The following is a 20,272-nucleotide window of genomic DNA, read 5'->3' on the forward strand; positions in this document are numbered from 1 at the left end:
ACTCATGGTGACATGCCACTGCAGGAGGACCCCTCAGGCCTGGCAGCTGCCTGTCCCGCCAAGCTCCCCAGCTACACCACCCACCGGCAGCTCAGGGAGCCAGGTCCAGCCCCTGCTGCACCAACTTCACAGCCACAGCCCTTCCTATGAGGCATGGCTGGCCATGACACTGCCTGCTGCCAGAAGTGCCAACTCCTCCCCAGGAGGGGCTCCTGGCTGGGTGCCAAGCCACCGTGGCCCACCATATGGGGACACTGCCTGGAGCTTCACACTATTGCCAATGGCCATGACTGCATGGAGCCACTGTGGGGAGGGCCCATCCTGGCCCCTGCTCCACCTCCCTACCCAGCCTACCCGCACTCCCTGGGTTCCCCCCAACAGTAGGCAGGGAGGCAGGAGACACTGAAAAAATTTATTGAGCAGTTCATGCCCCCGCAGCTAAGTAGGCATGGGCCTCTCACATGCCAAGGAATGCATCAATGCCAACAGCAATATCCTCCTTGGCAGCAGGGGCAGGGACATGTAGTACAGCCACAGGTAACCCTCCAGGTAATGCTTCAGGGCAGCCTGGGCTCGCCCCCTGCACCATTATAGCTCAGGGCCCCATGCCAAATATGCGGGTTTACCCAGGGCACCCTGGTCATCAGCAGCAGCAGGGCATAGTGGGTCAGATACCCCTCAGTCCATGCAAACAGCTCCTTGCACATCGCCCGGGTCATGCACAGCAGGGGCACACTTAAGGCACAGCAGCAACATAGTAAGGGCAAGCCCTGGAGCACCTCCCTGGAAAGGCCTGTTGTGGGAAGAGTGGGGGCATGGCCAGCTCCTCATCCCAATTGTCTGGGAGCCCATGCCCCCAGAGACCAAGCACTGTGGGCTGGCCAGCAGTTCAGCAGAGTGGTTGGCCTCTGGGGATGGGGAGCAGCGGGGTCTGGAGCCATGGCAGTAAGTGCTGCCAAGAGCTTGGCATGTCCCAACCTGGGAATGGTTGCAGGTTGCCTGCAACCAGTACCTGGCAGCCTGCTGGGCCCAGAGGAGCAAGGGGGCAGCTCAGCCAGCGGCCTCCTGGACCTAGGCCTGCCCGCCCAACTTACTATGGTTCCTGAGCACCCATGCATGCCCAATACCCAATTTGAGGCCAGGCAGCACATGGCCCCTGGTACAGAGCATCGTATCTCCAAAATGTTGCAAGCCCTCACAAAGATCTTTTTTCTCATGACTCTACAGAGCCTGCAGCTGCATGTGGGGGAGAGGCCTTACTTGGCAGTAGGGATGTAGGGATGTGGCCTCAGGTTCAGTGCTCCACTTGGAAGGGTGAAGTTCCTGAAGACATGGGAATCATGAGCACTGCCCACCCAGCTGGTGCTCACATGTATGAAGGCCTTGCATTAGCCCACAATGGCCTGGAGCACCACAGAATGAAAGCCCCTCTAGATGTAATAGGGGCAGTCTCCATGGGGTGGAAAGGTGATGGGGATGTGGGTCCCATCCAGAGCCCTGGTGCACTGAGAAAATTTCAGGGCACAGAACCCTGCCATGATCAACAAGAGGTCATGCACATGGAGCACGGTGTCCCCCAGCATGTCCTGGAGGGTGCCACACACCTCCAGGATGGCCTTCTTGGTAGTGGCTTTGCCCACACCAAACAGGTGGCTGACGTACCACAGGCTGGTGAGCGTGGCCAACTTGAGCAGAGCAAGGGCCAGCCAGGTGTCTGCAGAGAAGGGTAGTCACTTGTCAGTGTTCTGCCAGTCCAGATATGGATGGAGCTCCTCCAGGTGTTCCCAGAAGGTGGCCCAGGTCATGCGGAATGCCTCTGGCCATTGCTCATCATCCCAGGTGTGCAGTCCTGGCTGGCCTAACAGGCCCAGAGGTGGTGGGGCTGGAGGCTTAGGAGGGTGATGGTGGCCCCAGTGGTGGCATCCAGAAGCTTGTCATCTACATCCCTGCTGAGGTCTAGCCACACGGACAGGGTTGAGGTGGCAGGCGTGTGGCAGCAGCCTGGGATAGCACATGATGGGAGGGCAGGTGGTCACTGCTCTTGGGGGAGCCAGGAGGGGTGAGAGGGCCATGGGCCAGCCAGCAGAAGCACAGGGTGTTGGTTGTCACTGCCAGGGGTCAGGGACTAGGGCAGCCATGGCATGGGGAAACACAGGCAGTGAGGAAAGCTCTGGTGCATGCTGTTCCTGTACTGTGCCTGCTGCTCCTGGCTAGGGAGCAGAAAGCAGGGCTGGCTTTTGAAGAGGGCTGCCAGCTGCTAGCTGCCAGCAGGTGCAGCCAGAGCATGGAGTTCCCCTGGTGGCAGCAGGGGCCCATTTCAGGGCCCTGAGAAGTGGAAGCATATTGGCAGCAAATCTTCTCCCGCTTTCCTGCACATGTAGATGCATGCCCAGGACCATTTACTCACAAGTAATTTATTTGCAAATAAACTGGTGCCACATCAAATACACATGTAGACGCACCCTATTAGAACAGTGAGGCGGTAGAATAGAATGCCTAGGGAAGTTGTGAACTCTCCATCACTGGAGGTATTCAAGAAGAGGTTGGACAGTCAATGGTCTGGGATGATATAGGCTATGCCTATGTTCTACTATGGCTATTTCTCATGCTTCTGGGCTTTTCTAGTTTCCTCATTGCCCTTTCTGCTGTGTATGTCAGAGTGTTTTTAAGCCTTCCACAGAGGTATTGAGTGTTGGCTGAAGCAGAGGCTGAAGATTTTGACTGGAGTGTGACAATGCTCCTGCTGGGACTTATAAGCAGGGTTTCCTGGCTAGAGGGTCTTGCCCTTCTACTCAGGGTCAGATCAGTTGCCATATTTGGGAGCCAGGAAGGAATTTTACCCCATGGTCAGTTTGGTACAGACTGTGGGGTTTTGCCTTCCTCAGCAGCAAGATGCAGCCACGAATCTTCTAGGAATCTCTACTTGGAATCTTTTGAGCATATATTAACTACCTTTAAATAAGCAGGATATTGGCTACTCTGGTCCCGCTGCCCCCTGTGGCCAATTACAGAGTTATGACTTGTGTTGTGTCAGGGTTTATGGTAGTTTTACAAAGAGTTTAGATTATGGATTTGTATAGGACAGTTTGGATAGGAATGACCCTGGCTCATGCAAGGGGTTGGACTAGATGATCTTTGAAGATCCCTTCCAGCCTGACTTCCCTATGATTTTATAATTAATCTAAGCAATGGATTTGGCCCACACATTGGTGATAATGTCCCTGGTTTGGGGACATGTTGAGATATCAGTCAGCTGAGAATAAAACTTCTCAGTTCCCCTTGCGTTAAGAATAACTTGTTACTTGTTAATGGTATTTATGGTAGTTTGTCATTACTAGTCACAGTACCTTACACATAAAAATGAATTTGCTTGTGTCAGACTTGTTCCTGAGTCATATCAAAATGAAAAGTCTTGTCTTTTACTATAGCTCTTCAAAAAAGGTCAAGGATGACAGCAGCTGGAGCACTGTAGGTCATGACTGACGTGTACTGGTTAAGCTGTTTGGAAAAGCTCTCTGCTCTCTTGGTGCTTGGATGTAAAAAAAACATTATTAATTGCTCTCTTTCATAAGCTGCAAATTCACATAAAAACTGAAGAGAAAAATTAAGCAAATAAAAATATTTACAGCGTAATCTCTTCTCTACACACACCTCTTCCAATCAGGCAGCTATGAAAACTGTCCTCTTAGCAAGATAAATTATCATTTTTTAACAAGGTAGATGGATGTCTTCATACATTTTTAAACCTTGGACGGGATATATTTTGTGGTTTATTTATAATGACATCAATTACACTTGCTGTTGGGTAATATTTCATTCCTTTATAATTATTTATGAGGTGATTTTTAGTTTTTTGAAAGTTTTATGTTTATTGATGTGTTTGGTTAACGAACACTTAAATGACACGGTCAGTTGCTTTGCAGGATGCTGGAGAACAGCAAAATCAATACGTTCTGCACCTGAGAACAATCTTCTTAGTTTTGTAGTAATGATTCCCCGAGCAATGTCCCAGGAGCCTCAGAGATAATTGCAATTCCACATAGTCAACAGTCTGCTCAGAGCCATATAATCACTGTCTTTAGCTGTTTTATTTTGTTTGGTTTTGGTGCGTCTGATCTTTGGCATTAACATCTCTTTCCTTGTGATCTCAATTGGCTGTTGTTCACTTTCCCAACTCTTCTTTAGCTTTAATGCTCGTACTTCACCTCTGTTCAGCTCAGACCCTGAACCAAGCAGAGAAAGTGGTTACTTAACTACCTGCTCTATGCCACTCAATTTATCTTTGTTGATTGCTACCGATGAATGAAAGTTCATAGTGCTTTAGATAAACATTTAAAAAGACATAGTAAGGTATAGTATCCCCAGCTGAAAATAATTGATCCATTCAGTTGCTTTAATATGCAGAGTACAGAATATAGACAAGTGTTAATGGTATAATATAGTCCATGGCTTCTCTGTGTGAAGGAAGGAGACTAAGCTTTACATTGTGTTAGGAGTGATGAGTGAGGGTAGTTTCTCCATTCTAGAAGCTGGTTTGGAAATTTGCCTTTGGGAAAGTGCCTCACTTGCAAGTCCTGTGCAAGTGAAAAGCAGAGAATGTGACAGAGTTTGAATCCTCAAAGCAATTTATGGTTCAACTTGGAAACGTAAGAAGGAACAGATTTAGTTTTCCTATTAACCACAAAGTGTAGCTGGCATTGAGTTGGTCTATATATAGCTGTAGTTGACTCCTCTTTGTTTTGCTTTTTAAAACTTAATATATTAAGTTAAAAAAATTAACTAGACACAAATAGTTTGTTTAGTAGTTTTAAACTAGATATATCAAGTTTAAGAAATAACAAACTAGACAAAAATAGTCAAAATAGTCAAAAGATATTGTATCATTATTAGTTCTATAGTCATTACAGTTAAACATACAGTACATTTCTGGTTCAGATTGAGTGTCTTTACAGTGCATCCAGTACTTGATAGTGAGTCATTTTTACACCTGAGTTACTATTCCCCCACCTGAGTTAAGGTTTTTAGCTAGAGTTAAAACAGTCTGCAGGGCTGTGAAATAGAAAAGAGACATTACCAAGAACGTCTAAAAGACAACAAAGTTGCAAAAGTAATGGAACATCAAAACCGTTAAAAAGGATAGAGGCTCATTAACACAAGAGGAGTGGAAAGAGATTAATAGGAATCGGGAAGATGATAATGAGTCATGAGGTCAATTGATTCTGTCCGCACTGTCTGACTAGAAATGTTGTTGCTCTCCCAAGCAGTTAGTTTTGAAGTTTGGGTGAAGGAAGAATCTACTCCTCCCCGCCACCCCTTTTGGGTCTACCCCTGCTAGATGCTGTATTTGTTGTATTTGAAAACTGAGGCAAAGCAGGGCCTGGAATATGGCTGCTTTTGAAGTACAACCTCACATGTCATTGCAATTGGTGTCAGATCCTATTACAATTTTATCAAGGTGCTAGGGTGAAATGGTTTTAAAACACAGATCCTGATACAATTTGGTACAGTTTGCACTAGCTACAGATAGTTGCTTTTCCCATGTAGAGAGGATGCCTAAGGAGAGAGATTAAAATTAGAGCAAGGTTAGAAATTCTTCCTTTTACCTTTTCACAGGGGTATAGTGTTTGCAACATTGCATTGATTGTCACTAATGGCAGACATGGCAAAATGCCATGTTATTCTTTGAGAATTTAGAAGTTAGATTTGTTGGCCCAGTTTTGCCTTCAGAAAAACGATAATGACCCTAACATTGATGGTCTGAATGACAGGGAAGGAGAAAACCTTTTTTAGGCTTAAAAGCAACATGCACACAGGATCAGATCAGCTAGCAACAAATACATTCAGATTGGAAATTAGAAGATGATTTCTAAGTATTAGAGGAGTGGAGTTTTGGAATGGTCTTTAAGCAAAGTGGTGGGGACAAAGACCTGAATCAATTTAAGCTTATCTATATATATAAAATAAAGTGTATGGCCATATGTATGTATGTTCACTTATCAATCGAGAATAGCTGGTGCTATCTACTCTAAACCTTCCAAAATCACTGAATACCACCAAAGGAAAATTATAGGTGTGTTATTTTTCACTTGACCTTTTTTGGGGCTTCCAGTGACTAGGATTACATCACTTCTTAGCTAACAAACTGGTACTACTCTATTTTGGATGCAGTTAATTCAGTTCAACTGTCATTATTATAAAATGAAGTATATGCATGTATGTTCAATTATAACTTGAGAATGGCTGGTGCTATCTAACCCATGATTTTGTAAGGAGGGCATGCTGGGGTGGGATGGGCTTCACCTATCCCCTAAGGGCAGACGTATCTTTTCCTGTAGGTTGGCTGATTTCGTACGGCGGGCTTTAAACTAGCTTTGCCAGGGGAAGGGGCCACTTCAAGTGGAGAGGATGCTTCACCAGCATGCAGGGTGACAAGAGGAAGGGAAGCCCAAGTAAGCATCAACATCCAGGGAGCAGGGGGCCACAGCTGTCCTGGGACTGGGAGGGAGGCACGTGCACCCTCAGGAGGCCTCAGGTGCCTCTACACTAATGCTCATAGTATGGGGAGTAAGCAGGAGGAACTGTGCCTCCTGACTGCGAGTAAGAACCCAGACTTAGTAGGGCTCACAGAAACCTGGTGGACCCTACCTATGACTGGGCGGCGGGCATTCAGGGATACACCCTATATAGAAGAGGCAGGACAGAGAGGAAAGGTGGGGGGGGTTGCGCTCTATGTCAAAGAGCACCTCACATCAACAAGGATCAGCTTCGGGTTAGAGGAGGGTCAGGCAGAGGCACTATGGGTCAAACTACAAGGGGGGCATGGTGAAAGGGACCTTACGGTGGGTGTCTACTACGGACCACCCAACCAGGGGGAAGAGCTGGACCAGGACTTCTCCAGTCAGCTTATGGAGGTGGTTAGGTCAAGGGATGTTATTGTCATGGGTGACCTAAACTACCTAGACATTTGCTGGGAAGAGCAGGCAGCCAGGTCTGACCGCTCACGTAGGTTCCTGGCTGTATTACAGGACCTTCACCTTATCCAGAAAGTGCACAGCCCCACTAGGGGCAATGCCTTGCTGGACCTGGTCCTGGCCACGGGGGATGACCTGGTGAGGGGACTGCAGGTCCTTGAATAATGATCATCACCTGCTGGATTTCATTATCCAACTCAGGGCATCAAGGGCTCACGCCAAGGCTAAAGCCCTTGAATTCAGAAGGGCCAACTTCAATGAGCTTAGGAGACTAGTGGGGGAGGCACTGAGGGCCCAGAAGGTAGAGGAGATGGGAGTCCACAAGGAACAGTCGTACCTTAAGGGGGCGATCCTCCAGGCCCAAAGGATAACAGTCCCTGAGAGAGGCAAGCGGGGTAAGAGTGCTCAGAAACCCCCTTGGCTCAGCAAGGGCATTCAGCAATGCCTGAGGACTAAAAGGGGGGTGTACAACCAGTGGAAGGGAGGAGCTATCACCAAGGAGTACTCCTCCTTGGCCCGGGAGTGTAGGAGGGCTTTTAGGAAGGCCAAGGCAGAGATGGAACTCAGGCTGGCGTCCAGGATTAAGGACAACAAAAAGTCCTTTTTCAAGTACATTGGGAGCAAGAAGAGGGCACCAGGCAATGTAGGGCCCGTGCAAGACACAAACAGTAATCTTGTGGCTACGCCAGACAAGAAAGCTGATATTTTTAACAGTTTCTTTGCCTCTGTTTTCTTGAACACGGACCGGGATATCCCACCTACCAGAGGTAGGGATAATCTTGGGGATAGCTCTATCAGGCCTTCAGTCAGCGCAGATGTAGTTAGGGATCTTCTGGAAGGGCTAGACATTTTTAAATCTGCAGGTCCAGATGCCCTCCACCCAAGGGTGTTGAGGGAGCTGGCAGGGGTCATCGCAGAGCCCTTGGCCAGGCTGTATGAGCATTCGTGGTCATCTGGCCAGGTGCCGGGGGATTGGAAACTGGCTAATGTGGTCCCAATTTTCAAGAAAGGGAGGAAGGAGGACCCAAGTAATTATTGGCCTGTAAGCCTCACCTTGGTGCTTGGGAAGATCTTGGAGAGAATCATCAAAGAGCACATCTGTGGGGGGCCTGCAGAGGAGATTGTGCTCACGGGCAATCAGCATGGGTTCATCAAAGGCAGGTCCTGCCTGACCAACCTGATTGCCTTTTATGACCAAGTAACTAAATCCTTGGATGATGGTGTTGCTGTGGACGTAGTCTTTCTAGACTTTAAGAAGGCCTTTGACACTGTCTCTCACCCCATCCTCATCAATAAATTAAGTGACTGTGGCATTGATGCCTGCACAGTTGGATGGGTAAAAAATTGGCTGATGGGGCGCACCCAGAGAGGAGTGGTGGACGGGTTGTACTCAACCTGCCGAGATGTGAGCAATGGGGTACCCCAGGGCTCAGTCCTTGGGCCTCCACTGTTTAACATCTTCATCAGCGACTTGGACGAGGGGGTGGAAAGCACGCTGTCCAAATTTGCTGATGACACTAAGATGTGGGGTGAGGTGGACACACTTGAAGGGAGAGAGAGGCTGCAACTAGATTTAGACAGACTACAAAAGTGGGCAGACGAGAATAGGTTGGGGTTTAACATAGACAAATGCAGGGTGCTGCACCTTGGGAGAAGGAATCCACAGCATACATACAGGCTGGGGAGTTCCCTTCTTGAAAGCACAGAGGCAGAAAGGGATCTTGGAGTCATTATTGACTCCAAGATGAACATGAGCCGCCAATGCCAGACCGCAGCCAGCAAGACCAGCCATACCTTGTCATGCATCCAAAGGTGCATCTCAAGCCGGTCCAGAGAGGTGATGCTCCCCCTCTATGCGACTTTGGTCAGGCTGCAGTTGGAGTACTGCATCTAGTACTGGGCACCACACTTCAAAAGGGATGTGGCCAGCCTGGAGAGGGTGCAGAGGAGGGCCACCCACTTGGTGAGAGGGCAGCAGGACAGGCCCTATGAGGAGAGACTGAAAGACCTGAACCTGTTCAGCCTCAGCAAGAGGAGGCTGAGGGGAGACCTAGTGGCTGCCTACAAGCTCATCAGGGGAGATCAACAGCAAATAAGCAGAGCCCTTTTCTCACCAGCACCACCTGGGGTGACAAGGAACAAAGGTAATAAGTTGATGGAGAATAGGTTTCGGTTAGAGATCAGAAGGCAATATTTTATAGTTAGAGTGGCCAAAATCTGGAACCAACTTCCCAGGGAAGTGGTCCTCACCCCTACCTTGGGTAAATTCAAAAGGAGGTTGGATGATCACCTGTCTGGGGTCTTGTGAACCCAACATTCATTCCTGCCTGTGGCAGGGGGTCAGGCTAGATGATCTGTTCAGGTCCCTCCTGACCCTAGCTACTATGAAACTATCTACTCTAAACCTTCCAAAATCACTGAATACCACCCAAAGAAAATTATAGGTGGGTTATTCTTCACTTGACCCTTTTTGGGGCTTCCAGTGACTATTTATAGAAACAATGCTTTTCACATGAACATTTATGTGTGGCTTGCTCTAGAGTTGGCAGTTGAAGAGGGTTGTATATATACGTGCCAACAGGAAACACTGCAAACTTTGTTTACAAATAAGTTCTACGATAAAGATCATTCATTTGCATTTCATTTGAAATGTCACTCCACATTACATATTAAATGTTAAATATTTTGTACTATGTTCTTTAAGAATAAACATTCTTTTTTACCTAAATATGTTGTGCTAAAATCTTTCAAAATAAGCAAACAGTGCAATTACAAAAACAACGACCCAGCCAAAGAACGGGTCCTTCTGCTAGTACTAGATAAATCCACAGGAGAGATGGTATGATAAAGCAATGAGTTCAGCTAAACAGTCAGTGTGTGTGTAATATGTGGAGGCATGTGTTTGCAGTCCACAGATTGGGATATAGAAAGTTCTCTTACGGTGTGGAAGGTGTCTGGTAACCCCATGAATTAGAGCTTTTGTTTGTCAGCAGGTTAGACCAAAAAGGATTCTTTGCCTTCATTAATCTTACTGGGGATTTTTTTTTCCAACCAATCTTCTAAAGCATTGGGGTGTAGGCTATGGGTAAATCATGGGTTTAAATGACTGGGGAGAAGTATATAAAAAAATCCAGAAGCTCCTTGTCCTTATCCTAAGGATCATAATGATTGCAAACTCTGAGGTCAAGGAGAATGTTCTCGCCAAAATCAGATTGGCACAAGCTCTGGGGGTTTTATCTTTCTCCTGTGGCAGGGAACATCTCCTTTTCCTAGGATCTTTTGACCATACTCTCATCAACCACTTTCCTGTCATTGAGGTGGTACGGCATTGATATATCCCTCATTTCCCTGTTTTTACAATGCTGTAAAGCAGTGGTGACTAACGAGCAACCTCTCTGTGTAACACAGGGAGTGGGGCAGGGAACACAACAACAGATAGGGCAGGGGGCAGAAAGCAGAGGAACAGTTCAGGCAGGGGAAGGGGATTGGAATAGCACTTAGAGAGGGCATGGGGCTTAATTTGTGGCATGTCTGCCAACCAAGTTGGCCTTATACCAAGAATGTAAAGCATTCTTGCTGTTTCAGATATTGTATCTCGTGTGTGATGTTTAGTTTAGGGAAACGTACAACAGTGCCTGAGTACACAAGGGATGAACGTTAAAATACACATTCACATAAACAGACAAGGTTTTTTGCGTAGATATATCTTTTATTAGATCAACTAAATAGTTGGGGAAAATTTTCTTTGCAAGTTTTTGGGCACAAACACCATTCTTCAGGCAAAGAGAGAATCTGTAGGGCTAGGGACAGAAGTTGCACATAAACCAGTTTAAGTCATCAAAGACTGGTTTAAACCAGTAACAGAACAGAAGTTCAGTGCACATAAACCAGCTTCAAAATGGCTGAAACTAGTTTAAGATAAACCTGGTTAAATGTAGTATCAGACTTAACTGATTTGGGTCAAACTGATTCATGAAACTTCTGTCCCAGACCCCTTCCTGGTTCCAGTTAAATCATAGTCTGCCAGCATCCCAGCATACTTTGCAGCCCTGGGCTGTGCTGTCTGCTTCAGCAGAGATGGGTTGGGGGGGAAGGTAGGGACTGCCCCCCACAGGCAAACCCCAGCTGGGGCCTGGGGCCAGGGATGGGAGTTAAACCCCCCTTTCCCTGAGTACAGAGCTGTCCTGCCCAGCCCTGCTAAACTTACTTCTGGCTGCTGCTGTGGACTACAAATCGCAGAGGCACCTGGAAGCAGGAAGAAGAAGGGATAAGCAACCCTGCTGCTGTGATTCTGGACTGAAAAATCCCAGAGACCTCACAGGCAGCAGGAAGAGGAAGCGAACATACAGCCAATGCTGGCTATGTACCAGAGAGCTGTCCTCTAGTGCCCCTTGGCTTCTGGCATGAGCCACTGATTTCCTGAATCAAAAGTAAATGTCTCTCTGGTTTCTCAATTTAATCTCTGCAGTTTAAACTAACCTGCAAAGACTGAATTGATTCAGTCTCAGGTTTTTCAACTCTTTGCATTTAGCCTTGGTGTTTGTGTGCTGTACTGGGTAGAATAGAAGCCAATATCTAAAATTCAGGTCTGTAAAATGCAAATGTGTGGCAGTGAGGTTCAGAGGGAATGGGAGACAATAGGTGTGAGGCAGGTGGTGGGGGCGGAAAGGGGGAATTGAACTGGTGATAGAATGTAGCTGGTAAAACGTAGAGAGGTTACATGGGGTTATCAGATAGCAGGCAGGTTATAATGTGCCATAAATCCTATGTCTATATTTAATCCATGATTTTTTATATCCAGTAGGTTTATGAAGTTTGTAGGCTCATCTACAAAAGGTGTTTTGTAAATTCCTTTTGAGGATTCGAACTGAGAGACTGGAGAGAGAGTGGTTGTCTTCTAAGAAATGTGCACCCACAGGTCGTTGGGTATTTTTGTCTTTGATAGATTTTCGGTGTGTGTACATTCTGGTGCGCAGCTGTTGCTTGGTTTCTCCTACATACTTTCCATTAGGACATTTAGCCAACAACCCTACAGTCACATAAATATATATATTTAAAGACTAGTGCTTTTGTTCAGCAAAATACTCACTTAAAGTTTGGTGTATGCTGAAATATCTTGCTAAATCATGGGATGAAAAATCAATGCTGGAGGCTGACTGTGTGTGTACATAAAAGCTTGATTATTCATTTATTTGCAGTTGCTTCCCCATTTTTAAAAATGTGATCAAAGCATCTTTCTGGTACATACTTTACACCATTCCTGTCTGAGGTCTCCTTTATCTTTCTCAGAAATGTCCTGAAAGAGGAAAGGCCAGACTTTCAGACTCAGCTCTATTTGAATATCTGTGGGCACCTGATTGATTTACTAGATACAAGGGACACAAACATAGTGCCTCTGGATGCACATCCTCCTTGCAGGTCAAGCTGTTATTATTAGGTATTTGTGCTACGCTCAGTCTGTGCACCTGCAGCTAGTGCTCAGGACCTCAGTATGCTAGCACAGCACACACACACACACACCGGAGAACTATATGCTGTTGTACACTCACAGCAGGAGCTTGTGTGCAAGTACCATATTTATTCAAATATAAGATGACCCTGAATATAAGTTGACTCCCCCAATAATTAGATTCCATATATAAAAAAATGTATAAATTTGTTATATTGTCCCAGGTATTCCAGGTATAAATTTGTTATAATGTTTGTTATGTTATAATGTTTGTTATATAAATTTATTATGACGTTCCAAGTCTTGGAGGGTGGTCCACTTCTCCCTGCCCACTATTACAACAGGGAAAGAGTGGCTGGGAAGAGGGCTACCTGACACCCCCAACACTACCCACTTCTTCACCCTGCAGCCTTCATGCCCCCACACCACCACCTGCATCCCTCCAGCCCCAGCTTCCCACAGCCTCTGCCCCTCCTCAACTCCCTGCAGTCCCTGCCTCTTCCCCCTGTCCCCCACTGTCTTCCTCCCTGCTCCTCCCAGTCTCTGCCCTTTCCCCCAAAAATCTCCAGTCTGCCGCTTCCCCCAATCTCCTCCTACTTGGGCTGCTTCTTTCCAGAGCACAGCATGTGGAAACTCAGCCCTTCCCTAGCCATGCATCAGTGTTTACACTGCTGATCGGCTGAGCAGGAGGAAGAGTTTCCATGTGCTCCATGCCTAGGAGAGACCCCAGCTAGAGCCAAATCCCAGCTGCACTTGACAGTAAGGGGGAAGGAAGGGGCAGGTGGGCAGGAAGAAGCTGCAGAAGGGAAGATGGCGAGGAGGGGCAGGAGGCTGCAGCAAGTCTGACTCTGGCCCTGACCTGGGCTCAGGGCCAGAGTCAGAGCCACACTACCCACCTGCTCCTCCCTCCACTTTGTATAGGCATATAAGATGAAGGGCTTCTTTCCCTATGCTGCTTCTGCTCCTTTCATCCTTATCATAAACTAGATGTTTTTTCCAGAATTGTACACAAACGATGTCTCTTTCTGTTGCTGCAGTGAAGTCGTCCTTCATATAGGTTTCACCAAGGAGTCGGCAAATGAGAAGGTGCTCCATGTTCTGCAGTTCACTGCACTCACATACAGTCATGTCGTTAGAGTAGCCCCATTTGATCTTCCAGTTTGCGTGCATAGACGTTCAGGCACCGCCATGTTGACCAGTCTGTATCAGCTCCTCCAGGAAGGTCCTTCTGGGGTTCTAGGTCCATTTCAGGGCATCTGATTGCATGCAATCTTTCTTTCCATAACCTGAATTGCACCCTGCCAGCCATCTTGTCCAAGGGCACAACACTAGCCAGGAAACTCTTTTGTGCTATAAGCTGTTTGTTTACTTCCCCATGCTGATTACGGGGAGGCCCTCATCTTCTAGTCAAGTAAAAATGGTATTTGTATTTGCCTTGCTTGATTACCTAGTCCTCGAATTTCTTAACTCTCACCTAGCAGTAGAGACTTTGCTTTGTTCTTGGGACTTCGTACTGGCTAGTTCATGCAGATCACTGTCTCGGTTTTCTTAGGTGTACAACTTACCCTCTTGCTTTGCTTATGGAACTAGGGCACCTAACTCAGGTTATAGAATCCACTCGATGATGGGGTATGGCAACACTGAGCCTCAGCAAAATTTCTAAACTTAAGCCTTAACTTATATGACCAAGGTTCAATAGAGTGTGTGCAAGAGCCAGGAGTCAGACCCAGCTGTCCTGAGTCCCTGTGCACTTCTTTAACTATGGTCTCCCCTTTTCTTATTCTGCCCCAAGCCCTTCCCAACTAAACCTCCCTTTTTCTGCCACCCATAACCAAGAATCTCTCCACTGTCCTAAAAAACAACCAGAAGGCAGTCTTAATTCCTACTCTTACCATAATATGCTTATACAAGCATAGGCAGACCTCAGTTTTTTAAGGCCTTCATAAATATCCTGTCAACTTTAGAACAACAGCTAAAAGCATAAGTCTCCTTGTAGGGGCCATTTGCAGTTGCAGTCTGAGGCCATACCTCATTCAGATTCACTATCAATAGCAACCAGAGAACTATGCATCCATATCAGGCCTATACTAGTAATCAAAACATGTGACTATGAAATTAGTAAACATGACTGTTTTGATTGTCTAGGGTGGAGTTATGTGGGCTGTGCATGGTAAAAGCGTAGATTGGGTATTAAGTGATTAAAGAGATTGTTTCCATGTAATCTGTATTTTGAATCAGAGGAATATACTCAGTCTAGCAACCTAAACTCAAAGTTGATGAAGATAATTTTGGATCCCCCATCCCTGTACACACATATCTATAGCCACACACACATGAAACTCATGCACACACTATATGACTGTCCTCTGCCATTTTATTTCAGTCCTTGGGAAATTGAGAGAACATTGGCAAGCGTATTCTCAGTTCCACTCTGTGGAGGCCTGAACTAAAATTACGACTGAAAAGCAAATGCAGTGACCTTTAAAGGAATCAAGAAGAAGCTATTTCCAGCACATTACTAAATGCTATATTTTAAAGGTTCTAACCTTATTTGCTACAAGTGTATAATATCAGGAAAACCTTGTGAGTGAAGGTTCTGCATTCATCACATAGCCCAAGTCACTTATAGAAGAGATGGGGAAAGATATTACTTTCCCCCTTGCAGACATTAAAGTTCAACCCCCTTTTCCTGTTATGTTTTGCAGCATTAAATAAGGTTCAGGGATCACTTTAAGAATGACAGGCTTCTTGACCTAACAAAAATATAAAGTTTTCTGCAAACAACCATGGATGTTACACCATGGAGGAAAAGCAATTTATGATACCCACACATTCAGCTCCCACAAACAGCTACCCTGACAACTATATTATTATTTGATATCTCCATAGCATAAACTTTATTGAGTAAAATATTGTTTTATGTGGATTATAAGGGAAATTGATTTACAAGATACAGTTTAAACGTGAAAGATAAGTGAACAAAAGACAACCTTGCTATAAAGTCCTGTGAGGCCACCCTTAAAGCTAGAGTTTAATTTGACCAAGTAACAAGAGGTGTTTGATGGTGTGGTTTTACAGTGCTTTATTTAATACCTGACTGTCCGCAGAGACTTCATGTTTTGATGCTTAGAAAACATAAGGTGGAATGCAAACTTCACTTCATTTATTATTATTATTTATTGATTTATAGCGTACCTTTCATATGTATGAAGGTGCCTTACACCGAATAAATCAAAGAGCATAAAAACTGAACCACAGTAAATAAAGAACAAATGCAGGCTGAGCCACAAATGTCAATAAATGAAAAAGTGGTTAGGAAACAAGTGTCGTTTGTTGCTGATTAAAAGAAAATGACTAGAATCAGCTGTATGGATGCCGCAAGATCAAAGATTTCAGAACAGTTCCAAAGAAGAGAATGAACAATATACAGGAAAAGACAAGTGGAAGAGGCGGGGAACGTAAATAATATAGATCAAAGGTGGGGTGGTATTTGTGCAACAAAGCATAAACATGAGACACAATCCAACGATTTGATGCGAGTCAAAGTTTGAAAGCCTTAAAAGGGAGAAATAAACTTTGCAGTCATGTAGTATCTTAATCCAGATGTAGGTGGTTATGCTGAACTAGTTTCATTTCACCGCTGCTCGCTGAAGTCCCAATTCAGCAAATGCTTCATTGCAACTACCCATGTGCTTACGTACTTTGTAGAATCAGTACCTGGAAAAAGATAAGACAATGGGGGAAAGTTGAAAAAAGATCCAGAATATCAAGCAAACAATGTTTTTGGTCATAATGATATAACTCCATGTGATTTCAGTGGTAGGGAATCAGGCCTTTTAAGTCCTTAAAGAGTTACAGGCCCTGGATGTCCTTTAAAGCAGTACAGGAAATCACAAATAGAGCTATGGTACTTGACCTTTAGTGGTGCAATGAAACCACTAAAATATATGTTAGGCTGCAAAATGCTGAGATTTTCTACAGTGAAACAAAACAGATATTGATTTTTCCTATATACTTTTTAGTACGATAGTAAGTCAAGCAGAGCTGCTGCTGGATGATTCCGGTTGTCAGAAGTATCATGTAACATGTTCAGTAGAGGTCCGGAAAAGTGAGATTTAATTACCTTTAAATCCTGCTTTGCAGCGTTATCACTAACCCAAACTTTGGATAAACAGAACATTCCTATGTCTCCACTTACATTACTGTAAGCAAATGTGCCTTAGAAGGTACGAAGAAACCTACCTTAATGCTCCAGTGCTCTTGAGTTCATCAGAATTGGAGTTAAATTAGAGCTCTTAGGAATGTTAAGAAAACTTGAATGAATCTGATCTGAGTTTTGAGTTTGTTACCAAACAAGAAACCTGGAGTAACATTTTTAAAAGTCCAAACATGACTTGGGAGTCAAAGCATTGTTGAAAGTCAATTGGAAATTTCACCTCAGGTGAATTTAGCATCATATCAGATGAATTCCAAGGATTTAATTGCTAATATTTCCTGGAGCTCTTCTACATTACTGCACGATATGACCCTGAAATGGAAATTTAGCAATATACGATTGACTCTTCCACGTATGCATCAATGATACTGAACAAATATTTATAAATTAACTAAAGTTTATGGAAAAATGATGGCAACGCTCTTCTGTTTAGAGGCAGTCCCAAATATAGAATAAATACTCCACAATCCTCGGTATATTTTGATGTTTCTAGTGATAGCTCCCTGGGAGCTAAGGGTGCTCAGCACTTTGCGGGATCAAGGCTTTTACTAGCTCCTACTGTTAGAGCCTTGTATCAGCCCATAACCCTCAGTGACATCACAACTGGAAATGCTCATGAGGTCATAAATGCCTTCAGTAAAACAGCAGGAACAGATAGGCTAAGCCATTTGTTTCCATGCAGATATTCTTGGCAAACAGACAGGAAACATTACAATGAAGACAGGAAAGAAACTAAAGTAGTGTCTGTTATACATAGGCAGAATGGTTCCCTACCTACATTTCCCCCCCAACTTCTACTTGCAGCACATTGGCTAGCCTTTAAGGTTTTATGCATTTTATAACTGGGAGCCAGGATGAACAAACAGGTGACCTGAGGAGATGATATCTGTTATGCCAGGGGAGCCACGTGAACCATACAGTCCCGTAAACCTTGTATGTAAAAAGGATTCCAATTACAAAAGCACTCAGCATTGGCTTCAATCTACTCCTAGTCATCTCAAAGGTAGCTTGACTTCAGTTGGACAATAGCAAAGCCAAAATGAAGTGTTACTATGAGTTCCACCTCAGCTTTCCATTCACTTCAGAGGGAGTTTGGTGAACAGTGGGAGCTTGCACAACATGCACCAGAGACTGTTATTTATGAGACTGCAGTTGGAATCCTCCCAGCTAAATCTGCCTTGTCCACAAATGACCACCGCAATGTGAAAAACAGATGACTTGCCATACTTTAAATGGAGAGATATGATTGATGCAATCCTGAACAAAAGATTTTGTGCCTAATTAACTAAATCCCCCTAAGGCCTAATTTTTTTTTTTTTTACAAAAATAGTTAAAAGTGCTCTCAGTAATTTGTAATAAGATGCTTAGATAATGTGCTCACTATCAAGGGGAGTTTCTAATTTCACCGAGCTCCATTTTTTAAATATCTTGGCAAAGATTTTTTTTTCTCATGCTAAAGACCTCCCATTGACATTGTAATGTTAGCCTGGGAGCAGCTGGGGACTATTTCTGAAATATGGCAGGTGAGAGGGCTTTTCTTGTAAAACCAACATGCACGCAAAGCTGATTTTTCCACCCCTGTTTCCTTATGCTGGAGTTTCAAAGGAATCAAAGAGCTTGAAGATAGGCTGTCAACACCTAACTCTTTTGACTCCTTTAAAAAATCCCACCTTTTCAGTAGAGCTGAAAAAAAACAAGGAGGTGGGTCCTCTTTGGGACAGGTACTTTCTTTGTTCAGGATTTTGTAGCACCTAGCACAGAGCCAGGACTCTTTGGCTCTACAATAATGATACTGAAGCACTCAGAAATGTCTGTGCTTCCACTAAAATCAGTTGGGAATTTTGCCATTGACACCAAAGGCTGCAGTGTTAAGTCAATACAGCTGTGCAAAAAACGAAATTATCTGATTAGGGACTAAACCCCCAAATATTTTACTTCATTTCCAGGGGCCTATTATTCCTTTTTATTTTTTTTAATTAAATTTAGGCAAATTTGAACTTCAACCATTATTTCAAAATGAAATGCTTTGACTTATTCAAATTTTCATCTATGTTTTTTTCTTTGGATTTTTTTTCCCTCTAAAATTATTTGCATATAGTGTTGTTTGATCAAACAGTCCGTTTTTAGTGAATAAATCACTTGTCTGAAGAGTGTTGCCCTGGTGCAACTGCCAATGCTCACCACTTCTGTAAATCCCACGCTAGATTTATGCCCAGACTTTCAGCAGTGTATAGAGCCTAGTATAAATGTAAGAATCTTGCTGAAGCCGTATAACACTGAAAAAAGGCCAGTGCCACTCCTGATGGTCATGTGACTGGTCTGTTAGGATTCTTGCTTTGGAATCCAGTTTAGAGGATTTGACATTTCCGATTGTATTAGGAGAGAACTTGGTATGCAACTTTTCACATGGAGGGTGTCAGTGTTCCTGCAAGTGTCAGGACCTAACGAGCACAAGCTGGAAAAGTACTTTGTCCTTGATTCATTTCAATGGCAATTGAGGATACTCAGCATTGATCAGGATAGACTCCAAAGGCATTTTAAAAGTTCATCAAAATCCATTTTTACACAAATTTTGGCAGCCTTTTATTTTTTGCTCAGTTACAGCAATAACTTGCTTTATTAAACTGACATTTTGCAAGTAGTTAGTTCTGAAAATTGACTAAGCCCTTTTGATGTTGGAAAAATCATTTGGGAAAGAGCTGAAATATTAAATGAAACAAAAAAATAGCAAATAGGAGGACAACGAATTTGGATAATCTTTTTCTTCTACAGAGCAATGACAATGAAGCAAAAGAAAAAATCATTTTGTTAAGGAAGAGGTGGCTTGCTTGGTAAAAATATGAACTGCCTGACTGTTCAGTATGCAGACCTCACCTTTTCTTAGGTTCAGAAATGTTTGTTAAGGGTAGTCAATTTTAATTGTGTTTCCCTGTCACCACTATATTAAGTCTGATCGGTGCCATTACCAGTGAGGAGTGGTCCATACTTAGAAGGGAGATGAAATACTTAAAAAGCAGAAATAGAACAGCTAAGTGCTGCAAAAAGCAACAACAGGGATCTAAATTGTAGCTATTTCCCAATGAACCAATGATGTTCCAACATATGATTGGGCAATTGTTTGCACATATTTTGATATTCAAAATTCAAGATGAGTGACTGAGCTTTTTTTCTTCTGTCTTTAACTGGTTAAGTTAGGAATCAAGGTTTTTGTGCAGATTTGGAAGCTAATTTTAAAATTTTCAAACATGCAGTTTTTATGGCTATTTCATCTAGACCCATAGATATTTCATCTAATCCCACAAAACATTTGTTGAAAGCCAAAAGGAAAGGATTAAGAACAAAATTCACACAAATGCTTTTTATTTACACTATTGCTCTATGATAAAAAGCAGCCCACACAAGATGCCCATACAAAGGGCTGATGGTGCACTCCATTGCACACTAATATATGTTGCACGCGTAATTTGTCTGCATGCTCTTTGTGCACACGTAATTTTCTATGATAATTATTTTGTCATTCTTACAGTATCCCTTGATAATTCCAAGATATAAACAGGTGTTACAGATCATTATTGCAACTGATAATCTGCAAATTTGTGCCAGATAGCAGTATTGCTTTGTCTTTGTTAAGATTTG

General features: G+C 44.0%; 1 long non-coding RNA gene across 1 annotated transcript in view; it reads right to left on the reverse strand.

Annotated features, from left to right (window-relative positions):
• Positions 1-15,358: 15,358 nt before the first annotated feature.
• LOC132250064 (uncharacterized) overlaps positions 15,359-20,272 on the reverse strand; it is a 63,057-nt gene continuing 58,143 nt past the window's right edge. Inside the window, exon 4 of the long non-coding RNA XR_009461660.1 lies at positions 15,359-16,137. This is a non-coding gene — a long non-coding RNA (uncharacterized LOC132250064). The remainder of the gene's footprint in view (positions 16,138-20,272) is intronic.

Source organism: Alligator mississippiensis, chromosome 1 (assembly GCF_030867095.1).
Source record: "Alligator mississippiensis isolate rAllMis1 chromosome 1, rAllMis1, whole genome shotgun sequence".
Lineage (NCBI taxonomy): Eukaryota > Metazoa > Chordata > Crocodylia > Alligatoridae > Alligator > Alligator mississippiensis.